Below are 12,234 nucleotides of genomic sequence, written 5' to 3'. Positions count from 1 at the left end.
TCTTCCAAGTTCCTACAGAACATCCCACGTAGTTCTTAACAACCAATGGCTCTTCTAGCTCAAACTTCCAAAGTGCTTCCACAGTCCTCCCCAAAATATGATCTGGTTGTCACAGGAATACCCCCACTATGCTGGTACCACTAAGAGTAGTAGACTAAGGCCCACACCATGCCCTGACCTACTCTGGTCTCTTCATGTACATACAATTAAAAACAAAACAAAACAAAAACCTTGAACATCCAAATGCTGATGTGACTGAATCCCCAGTACACATATGACACAATCCTTCTGGCACAATAAACATAGTGTCTAAAAACATGATTATTAAACACAGCATTTGTTCATTAATAATCATCAACTTTCTATAAACCCCCAGGGAAAGATCTTACAACCTTATAAATTTTACTCTGACAGTAGTCAGTCATTATTGAACTGTATAGATTTTCATGATGATATGTTATTTTTACTCACATGAATGTATTTTAGAATGTTCATTGATACTTCTACAATAAGAGTGATCATTACTCAAAAAAAAGTGTTCATAGTTTTCTTTCTCTCATTTATTAAGAAATACTAGAGTGGCAAGAGTACAGGTATTATGTCAGGACATTCTATTTTCCGAAGCATATAACTTTGTTCTCCATGTATTTATACTTATTGCATAATGGTAATGTGTTATCTAATATTATATGTTAATATTTTCAATATTTATATATTTCAAGGCTTTCAGCATTCCATTTTGCCAATGTTCCTTCATAGTCTTATCTTTTTATACTATGTACATAATTGGTTGTTTTTCAATGAAAATCTGAAACATACAATTTGAACTTATACAGATATGCCATAGTTAGCAATATTTATATATTTCTTCACAAATACATTATTGGAAAAGAACTCTTTATGTATAAAATTAAAAATATTGTTTCTGACTCTCCCTGGCTGATAGTTTCACTCTTTAGAGTATGTGTGTGTTTATTCCCTAGGTTTTAGTCATCGCAGCCATCCAGTCTGCCAGGTGATGTGAGATAACCAAGAAGCTGAATTTTCCTTGTTATTGGTTTTCTTCAACCCTGATGCCCTAGGGCAAAACCCCTCAGAAATGAAGTTTCAATGTAAGCTTTGAGCTAAAGTAGGAAAGGCCAAGTTGTCCCTCTGGGTTAGGATATCCTTCCAGACATTCTGTTTTCTTGCCATCTGTAGATCTCACTAATGAGATAAGGAAGAGAATCTCCCAAGAGGCACTGGACAGAAAAACCACTCTGAGAGGATCAGCTACCAGCATCCTGATTGACAGCAAGCTAGATTATCCCTGAGGATCCTCAGGGCTGTGATGTTGATATCAGAAAGCAATTGATGTGGGGTTTTCTCTTCCTTCTCTTTTAGATTTTGTTCCTTCATCTTCTATCCAGGAAAAATTGCAATAAACTTTACTGTACTTCACATTAAATTTTTTATTTCAATTTTAATTCTGTCTTCCTTCTCGAATGGAGCCTCAGGCAGGTGATATATTTCAACTTTGTATTTGAGTTTACTTAATATTTGCTTTCAATGATAAATTATTTAAAAATTAGCATAATAATCTGAAAGGTATATTACTTATCATAGTTATTTCTAAAACAAAATAAAAGGAAATTATGAAACATTACAATATTACAAACAATACATTTCAGAGGGATTAGAAATTTCTTGAAGGAAATATCCCAGAGAAATGACAGACTCAAGCATTAAATTGTGAAAAAGCATATTCATAAAAATTATTTTAAGTAGTGAATATGGAAGTTTTTTTAGATAAATCAATGGTAAAAAATCTTTTAAAATTATATTTGGTTGGTAGATAAGTGCTAAGACCTGTTAATGTCATGATTGATGGATTGATGGGTTTTTATTGTAAGCTTATATCACTTCATTAGGAGAAGGGGGATAGTAAGAGTCTCATGTAGCCATGGCTCTTTGGCTAGGGGATTTGAATCTGTAACTTCCTTACATCGAAATGTGGTGGTTACAGGCATGCACTGCCAGGACAATGGGAATGCACTTCTTCAATGTTATATTGTCAGGGGCTGGAAATGTTTGAAGCTGTGAGTACGGGCTCGAAGGACATGTCTTTCCAGTCTCCCTTTAAAGTGGACGATTTTGGTCAAGCCAGACTGTCACCATGGCAGCTCAGTTGCTTTGAATACTCCCTTGTTATTCAAGGACACTACTACCTGATTTGCAAAGAATGTTGTAAATGCAAATTCATGACTTCTGCCACTGGAGGTCTTTCTTTAGGTTTTACTATTCTAAGTAAGTTGCACAGGATTAGGAAACGTATCTAAAATCTTCTTAAATCTGTATGAACAGTAAATGGCCCAATCCAACTTAAAGCTACTTTCACACAGTACTAGAAGCAAAACTCTTCTTAAGCCAACAAGAACTTTGACTAGTTTTTATAGGAGGAGCAGCTGGGGCCACCTTGGCACAGTGGCAAAGGCATTTCCTGCAGGAGGAACTAATTGAAGACTGCCTGAGAAACTAAGGATTACTGGAGCAAACAATGCTAGCCAGTCAGAAACTGCTGTTTAAAAGAGATGCTTTGCCAGGCAGTGGTGGCCCATGCCTTTAATTCCAGCACTTTGGAGGCAGAAACAGGTGAATTTCTGAGTTCGAGGTCAGCCTGATCTACAGAGTAGGTTCCAGGACAGCCAGGGCTATACAGAGAAACCCTGTCTCGAAAAACCAATTAATTAATTATTAACTAAAAATAAAAGATGTTTTATATGACCATTTGTTTTCCCACTTCTTAGACATTAATCCAGAGAGCTTCTTCTATACACTGCCCATAATGCTAGATTATTAGCCTCAAATAAAGTCATTTATCACATACATCTGATCATTTTTATTGGTAGAGCATAGAACAGTTAGAGCAGCTGATAGTCTCGTTGCTCCATCCACAGGCACCAGCAGCTTAAGGTGGCTGTAGAGTTTATTAAGTATTAGCACTTGGCACTCTTGTATTATCAGGTGTTGGCTCCTTCAGCAGTTGAAAGGTAATTGAAAAGTTCTAGACATAGGCTGAGGGGAAAGACTGAAGAGACAATGAAGACTTCTAGAATTGTTAGAAAATCGAGAAGCCAAAGGAAATAAAACAAAAATTAATTGAATAACTGATGAAAGAATGCAGATCTTCTGTACTCTAGGTGTGTCAGTACAATGCTGAGGTAAAAGGGCATATCATCTGCAGGACCCAGACTTGAAGTCCTAACACTAACGGCTAGGTGCTGCACCATTTACGTGGTATATGAAGAACAGAATAACTTGAAAAAAAATCAGTCTTGATTACAGAAGTGTCTGGCACTGATAAAAGAAAAACCTTAGTTCTCAAGTTCTCGTTTTTCAAAAGTGAAGGCATAAACATCTGGTATTTAGAGGTGTCAACAGCAAGCAAGATGCTCCGATTCTTGTTTATTTTCATCTCAGCATAGTGAAAAGGAATCTGTCTGTGTGTGTGTGTGTGTGTGTGTGTGTGTGTGTGTGTGTGTCGGTGTGGATGTGTGTGTGTGTAGGTGTGGGTGTGGATGTGTGGGTGTGTGCATGACTCCTTGTGGTGAATAAGTAGGACATAAAGGAGAAAGCACATCTTGAAAACATTCGTCTGTGTGGTAAATATTGTCACATGGGATTTCTTCAAAATACAATATTAAACTGATAAGCATTTTTGAGCAGAAGGACAAACCTCAACCTATTTTAATACTTGTTTGAAAATGGGACAACCACTTGGGTGATATGATTGTGCAGATGTATGTGATTTTCTTTTGATCATCTAATTAATGGCCCTAAATTTGGAAAACTGCAGAAACAAGTCAGTCAAACGAATGAGAAGTCTTTTAAGGCAGATATTACTAATATATTAATTTCAAGAAATTTTTCTAAATTATGTAAATCATATGATGGGGAAAATGATAAATTTAGGAAATAGTTTGCTAATTTGACAATTAGGCATATGCCAAGAAAATAAATAAAATATAATAAATAAATAAATAAATAAATAAAATTCTCTAAAAATGAGGTCATTAGGAAATTGGTATCATCCAATTTATTTAATATGTTAAAGATTCTGTTATGAGGATAGGTGGGATAAATGCCATAGTGAATAACATAAAATGTTGCATAATGATATAATAAAGATGTGTACAATGTTACTTTAATATTTCATTATTATGCTCTAAAAGTTTCTTCATAACAGTAGTCACTTTGTCTTTGCAAGTCAATATTTAACATATTTTGTCAAAAGATATTAGGAAGCTACATACGTGGTTATATGTTAAATTAACTTCAACTCATTGAATTGGAATTACATAAAAGTTTTGCTAGTTGTAAAGGGTTACTAGAAATATTAAGTACATATCTATGTGTATATATACATGCATATACATGTATACACATATACCTTATCATTAAAACTTTTTTGTCTTATATTTTTATGAGACAAGTCCACATAGCTGTGGAATGATTGCATGTGATTTATGCTCAGCTATATACATTCTTTCATTAAAAATATGCATTTTATCCTTTGCCTTAAATTCAGAATGGCAAAAAAAAAACCTGTGGTCATCCTCAATTCAACGTAATCATGATCTTAGAAAATTTTAAAAAAAAAATGTTAAATTTTTGAAAACCAACATGATTATTTTCAAGGACTAGAACTTTAAATACTTTAAGAAACATATTGACCATGTTAATGTACTTATTCTATTCATTGGTTTGCTAGAAAATTTAGTCCAACAGATATATTACAGAGTAGTGACTTGAAATGAGTAAGTACTTTTGTGTATTTTTTAAAAAATTAAATGTGACATCACTTTTGAGGCTAAGAAATTAGCAAGAATGATCTTTGAGTATTGTGATTTCATTGAATATTAAAAAACATCATATCCTAAGAAAAGATTTGAACTAAGAGAAAATAGGCTTTGGTTTTTCTCCCATTTGATTTTTTTCTATCTGTTCTTATTCTGTGTTCCATAGAAGAGCTGTGCTTCTGAACATTTGCAGCTTATGAGGACCTTTTTAATGTGGGTTCACTGCCAATGTTAGTGGAGCCTTCCTTGTATGCTATCCTCTGGAATCCTTGCTATTTGCCTGAAAACTTCCTACAAGATAGAAAGGAAAATTCAGACTGATGTTTTCCAAGCTTTAAATCCATACATACTATATCATCTGTCTTTCTATGAATAAAATAATACATAAGATGATTATTATAAATGTTTATTTTACAACTGCACAGAAGTAAAACCTTAGCAGTTTTGGCAAACAAAGTTGGGGCTACTAAAGCTTATGTAATAAACTCAAGGTAGAAAGCAAAAAAAAAGAAAGTGTAGCAAATACTTTGCTTTGAAAATGGGTTTGATTTATGAATTGACAATTAAAATGGCTGTGGATATATTTGTAGAAAAAATAAATACAAGTAACCCAAATGTATTATATGCGAGTGGCATTCCATGCATCATTATGGCAAGAAAGGCACACAATAGTGAGAGATTAAAATCACATAATATGTTGCATAATAATTCTTAAAATTTCCCAAATTAGGCTTGTTAAAGGTATAATATTCATCACTTAAAAACAGTTTTACAATCTGTTCTGACATTCAGTAGGAAAGTGTTTATGGATAGCACTGTTGAAAACTGTTACCTCAAATTTCTACTAAGTCTCATAAGTATAGAAGCCCTAAAGTCCTTAGATATATTCACATATTGAAAGAAGGATAACACTTGATAACACTTGATTTTAAGAATTTTTACCAACCAGTTTCTGCTCTTTTCATTTCATTTTTTTTCTAGTTTAAAGCTCAATGGAGTACTAGACAGAAGATAACATTTTATTCTACTCTTGAATGTCAAGATACTTAAATATATTCCTTCATTGGAAATTCATTTTACATGCTATCAATTCTTACATTTAATTATTTCTGTGCTTTACAATTTGTTAAGTTATGGAAAAAGATAGTAAATAAGTTATGGAAAAAGAAACACTATTAATTTTGATATTATTTGTAGTGTAGGGTACCTTGAAAGCAAGCTGAGTGAATGGATTAGTCATGTGCAGTTACTCTGGATTGTCAAAGCATGACTTCAATAGTGGTCTCACATTAGCATCTAAGATGTGCTTTAGCACTTCTCTCTGAGTCTCAAAGTATTTGACCAAAGTATTTAGGCTCACAGCAAGATGGTTTTGTCAATTAAAATGTGGCAAATTAGAGGTGTCAATTATTCATTCCTTGTCAGGTTGAATACAGTCAGAATTATTAGCTTCAGAAATATATCTGATATGTCATTTGTCTGAAAAGTAGTGACATGTTTCAGGATTAATTCTTGGAAACTTCTAAACATACTAACAAACTCTTTGTGAAATATGTTAAGGTATAAGTATATGTTAAAATCACATGGAAAGAAATGCAATCATAAGTGATTTACCTAAATTCTAAAATTGCTAAGTAATGCTAATATTTTGATTAATTGTTTCATCTAGTTTTTATAACATTGAAGAGCGTTAAAATAAACTCTTTACTTGTTTCCTCACAGATAAAGTAAAAATAAGGGAAGTAAAAGAGAATTAAAGGGAGCACGGTGATGTGCTTCCGGGATTAGCCAAGATTTTAAACAAGAAGTGTTGGCATAAAGTGAAGGAAAATAAACTCATGAACACAACACTAACAGTAATATTTTCAAGCTGTTGTATGCAAATATATTCTGCACATTTTTTAAGAAAGACAGGACAAAGGGTGAGTTACTGTGTTCAAAGAGAACTCCTTGGGAGGGGTTTTATTCTGAATCAAAACTATTCGGCATGGATGAAAGCTGTGTCTCCAACTAGTGGCTCTGATTTGGAAGATTATGGAACCTTTGTAAGTTAAGGTACAACTGTCAGATATAAGTCAATATATGAAGGTCATTTGATGACACCCATCCTTGCCCTCCAGTTTTTGATTTACATTCTGCTCCTAGCTTAAGGAACGTATGAACAGGCATCAGTTTTTGTTGTCCCCACAGCAGATTGAGTCATTCAAACTTTGTCAGCCTTCCACACTGCACTGAACTGCAGACTCAGAGATTGAGAGCAGCTCAATCTGCTTTTTAGTGAGTTACATTTGTCAGGTATTTTGTCAAAGCAATGAGAACAATAGCTATGGCAAGAGGTGATGTTATTCTTTCTTTGAAGAGGAAACAAACCCTGGGCAAATGTGTTTTAAAGAATCAATGAGTTCAGGAGCTGGCTCTTTAAAGCAGATTAACAGACTGCAGGCTAAAGTAACCAGAAGAAAGAAAGGAACCAAACTAACAGAATCAATAATGAAGAAGGGACCGACCATCTTAACATATTTCAAAGAAGTATAAAATACTATAAGCAAATGCTTTAAAATTTTGAATGCTGTTAACCTGGAAAATCTAAAAGAAGTGGATTCATTTCTTTATTCATTCAGAATTTCAAAGAAAAACAAATAGGAAAACAACCACAAACTAAACAAGCCCACCATGAAGGAAAAGATTGAAACACTAGTATCAAGCCCTCCCACTAACAAAAGCCCAGGCCAGGGGTGATTCACAGTAGAATTCCACCAGACTTTCAAGGAACTACACCTAGTCTTCTTCAGTCTTTCCGAAAAACAGACACGGAAGGTCTACTCCTAAACAGACACGGAAGGACTACTCCTAAACCACTTCTATGAAAGCAGTATTACTCTAACAAACAAGCCAGGCAAAGATACACACAAGAAAACTTATCATAAGCTGCAAATGTTTAGAAGCTCAGTTCTTCTATAGAACACAAAATAATAACAGATAGAAGGAACTAAATAGAAGAAAAACCAAAACCTGTTTTCTCTTTGTTCAAATATTTCCTTAGGATAAGATTTTTTTTTGTTTTTGTAATGTTCAGTAAAATCAAAATATTCAAGTGTCATTCTTTCTACTTTCTGTATGGACTTAAAACATTGAAAATATCAGTCTGAAATTTCCTTTCTATCTTTAAGTTTCTTGTTAGGAGTTTTTCAGGCAAATAGAAAAGATTCCAGAGGATAGCATATAATGAAGCCTTGACTAAAACGGGCTGATCGTACATATAACAAAACTCATATAATCATCTCAATAAAGAAAGGGTGAAAACATGATAAAATCCAACATATTTTGATGATAAACGTCCTAGAGAGAGTAGGACTGGAGGGAACATATTAACATAATCATGGCCTTATATAACATACAGAAACAGCCCACGTCATCCTAAATAAAGACAAACTTAAAGCAAGCACATTACAATCATGAATGAGATGGGGCTGCTCACTATACCTACCTTTTCTCCATTTAGTGCTGGAAGGACAAGCTGAAACAATAGGGCGGGAGGAGGAAGTGAAAGGGATACAGTTTTGAAAAGAAGAAGTCAAACTATCCTTATTTGCAGTTGATGTGATCTTATATGTAAGAGGTCCCCAAAATTACCCAGTGAACTTCTAGATTACAGGAAATTGTTTTATCAACATAGCTAGCTACAAAGCCAATATACAAAAAACGGGAGCTTTTTTAGATACCACCAACAATCAAATTGAGGAAAAGATCAGGTACAGTCTCCTTTAGAACAGCATTAAAAAATAAAATACCTTAGAATGAACATAATCAAGAAAATGAATGATCTCTATAATGACAACTTCAAACTTTTAAATAAAGAGAATGAGAAGAAAATTAAAAAATGGAAAGACATACCATGTTCGTGAATTTATTGAATTAATATTATGAAAATCATCTTTCAAACAAGAACAATCTATAGATTCAATTTAATTACAATGAAAAATATCCACAGCATTGTGCACAGAAACAGAAAAATCCATTCTATGGCCTCATTGGGTATCAATGGGAGGAGAGGCCCTCGGTCATTTGAAGGCTAGATGCCCCAGTGTAGGGGAATGCCAGGACAGGGAGAGGGCAGTAGTTGGGTAGGTGGGGGGTGCACCTCATAGAAGCAGGGGTAGGAGGATGAGATAGAAGGTTTCCAGGTAGGGGTATGGGAAAGAGAATAACGTTTGAAGTGTAGATAAAGAAAACATCCAATAAAAAAATTTTAAAAAAAGGAAAAGTAAAAGAAAAATCTGTCCTAAAATTTGTACATAGCAACAACAGATCCATAGTTTCCAAAGCATTGCAACGCAAACTGGAGAGATTATTTCACACTTTAATATTATTACAGAGCTGTCACAAAAACAGATATGTGGACCAATGAAATAAAATGGAAAATCTATACATGAGCACTCAGGATTACAGTAGTGTGATATTTGATTGTGTGACAAAGCATATATACTAGAGAAAGGACAGCATCTTCAATAAATGCTACTGTGGAAAATTGGATGCTCACATTCACAAGAATTAAATAAGACCTGTTCTGATTATATCTCCTTGCACAAAAGTTAGAACTAAGACCATCAAATACCTAAATATGAAACCTGAAATGCCAAAATGTTAGTAGAAATAATAAAAAATACCCTACATAATGTAGGCACAGAAAAAGACTCTCTGAGTACAACTCTACTTGCCCAGGAATTTAAGCCAGATCTGACAATTTATAATACTAAAAGAGCTACTGTAGATGTAAGAAAATGATAGGGAATGAAGTGAAACCAAATGTTGACAGAGAAATATTGCCAGCTATAAATGTAACAGAGGGTTACTATGCAGAATATATATGTATAATATATATATATGTATATGTATATGTATACATATACAGTGTATGTGTGTGTGATCCCCCAAATTCTCTAGTAAAATTCTAGATTACAGTAGATAGTTTTATTAATGTGGCAAGCTGCCATACCAATATAAAAAAAAATCAGGAGCTTCTCTGGTTACATATATATATATATATATATATATATATATATGTATGTATATATACATATATATATATGTTTACGTGTGTGTGTGTGTGTGTGTGTGTGTGTGTATTATGTGTGTATATCCTTCAAAAACAAAGATTCAAGGAGAAAAATGACCACAGTTTACAAAATAAGCTACAGGGGATCTAAACAGAAAATAATAATAGAAAAAAGTGAAAGTGGCTGATACATACTTTAAAATCATCTTTAGCAATAGATAAATGCAATTTTTAAACGACTTTAATATTTCTTCTTACCCTAGGCCACATGGATAAGATGAACAAATCAACTGTCAAGTGCTAACAGTATTGTGGAGAGAGGGAACCTTCATTCATTGATTGTGGGAATGAAAATTGGTGCCACTCATCTGGAAATCAATATGAAAATATTAAGAATATAAAAAAAAAACTTAAAACAACAACAAACTGGATCCCTATGACCCAACTGTGCCATATGCCATTCCATTGTATTTTCAGAAAGAACTTGAAATTCTACTCTATAGATATTTGCCTAGACCTCTTCAAGGTAGCAATGAAATGGAAAAATCTAAATGTCCCTAAACAAAGGGATTGATAATGAAAATAGAATAGATATATATTAATTAGCTGTAACAAAAATGAAATAATTAAAATTACAAGAAGATGGATAGACCCAGGAATGATTATTTGGAGTATGGTAACCCAAAGACAGAAAGGCCAATACTGCATTCTGTCTCTTATCTGTAGGTCTTAGCTCCAAATGCTCAGATATGAGTGTATAACATGGAGTAAACAAACACTGAATGCCGGAAAGTACTATAGTAAAAGACTGCAGTATGACTGCGAGCTTTCCCAACTGCACATAGGTTCCCCAAAATAATGACTCTGAGACTTAATTTTATATAAGTAAATGGTTAGACCTGTTCTCCAACTAGCTCATGTCTTAATTCTCCATTTACATTATTTGGGTGACCTTGTCCTCAGTTTCCTAAGACTGTCTTCTTCCATGTCTGAGGCAAACCTCCTATGCCTGGCTATTTTCCAAGAGTTCCCCCTTTCTGTACCAGAACCTCCAACTCCCTGTTTTCTACGCTAATAGGAAAAGAGCACATTTAAATGACAGGTAAAGTTTCCATATAGTACAAAAGATTTTTTCTACACCACAGGGAAAGGTTTTTGAGAGAGGAGTAGCAATATTAAAGTGATATGAAGTAAGTAAAGAAAATGAAGGATAAGCGCTTCAAAGAAAGAAGAGGCTGAAAAGAAAGAAGAGGAAGGACCAATAACCCCATAGTTTGTTTTATAAAACTCTTAAGGAATTTATATTTAATAAAGTTATCCTGTGTATACAGATATATATGCCCACATGGATGAAGAAAATTGCACAACTTGTGTCTTTAATTCATTTATGTCACTTGGGCTGACAATGCTCCCTGACATAATTATAGACTAACAAAAATTCCTCCCTCCAATAGCAGATGCAAAGATTTGCCCTTTGAATGATTGGTAAGAGTCTATGTAACTTCCGAAACAATACTATCTAGGAAGCCTATGGTTGTGTCACAAGGGTTTACAGTGGGTCTCTATTGCTGAAGACACTTCACATTTGGGACAGAGAACTCAGATGATGTGAGCTGTATGTAACTTAAAAACTCCTTCCTGTTGTCTTACTTCCACGTTGTCAGAAATGATCCTGCAATCTGATGGGACAGAAAAACATCAATATCTTTGAATGGTGAAAATTACCAGCGTGAAAAGTTATTCGTAAAAGTATAAGTGGCACTCACATAGTGGTAGCAATCAGTGACTGTTTATCTGGATTTAAGGCTCACTCAGCAGAAGGGTAATCATGCCTCATGCTGAAAACCTAGCCAGACTCCTATGAGTAGGAGGTTTTGTAGATTACAATAGAAACTATAGTGGCCTGTTCAATTCCTTACTACATTTTAAATCTTATTATTCTACTCACAGGTAGCTACCCCTCATCTATGAAGCTCATCTTTATAGCGAGCGCATAGCATGACAGACCATCCAGACGCACCAGACACAATCCAGAGACCAACTGATTATGATAATTCTAACCTCAGTGAATACATCAATATTACAACTCCTGCATCTAAAGCTCAGAGAACATTGCAGAAGAGGTAGGATGATGCTAAGACTCAGAATACCAGGGAGTCTACTGTGAAATAGTCTCCTAATGAGAAAGTTAGGAGAGGGAGAATTTCCCAAAGAAGAGCATTCTTTCTTTGTTTTCAGGTATATTTGTCAGCCCTGAAGCTATAGACATAGAAATAACAAAAATAGACTCAACAGGTAGTTATTTATTTATTTTTTGTACATGTATGTATATATATATAT

This window comes from Mastomys coucha, unplaced genomic scaffold (genome assembly GCF_008632895.1).
Source record: "Mastomys coucha isolate ucsf_1 unplaced genomic scaffold, UCSF_Mcou_1 pScaffold9, whole genome shotgun sequence".
Classification (NCBI taxonomy): Eukaryota; Metazoa; Chordata; class Mammalia; order Rodentia; family Muridae; genus Mastomys; species Mastomys coucha.
This window is presented reverse-complemented; position numbering follows the sequence as displayed.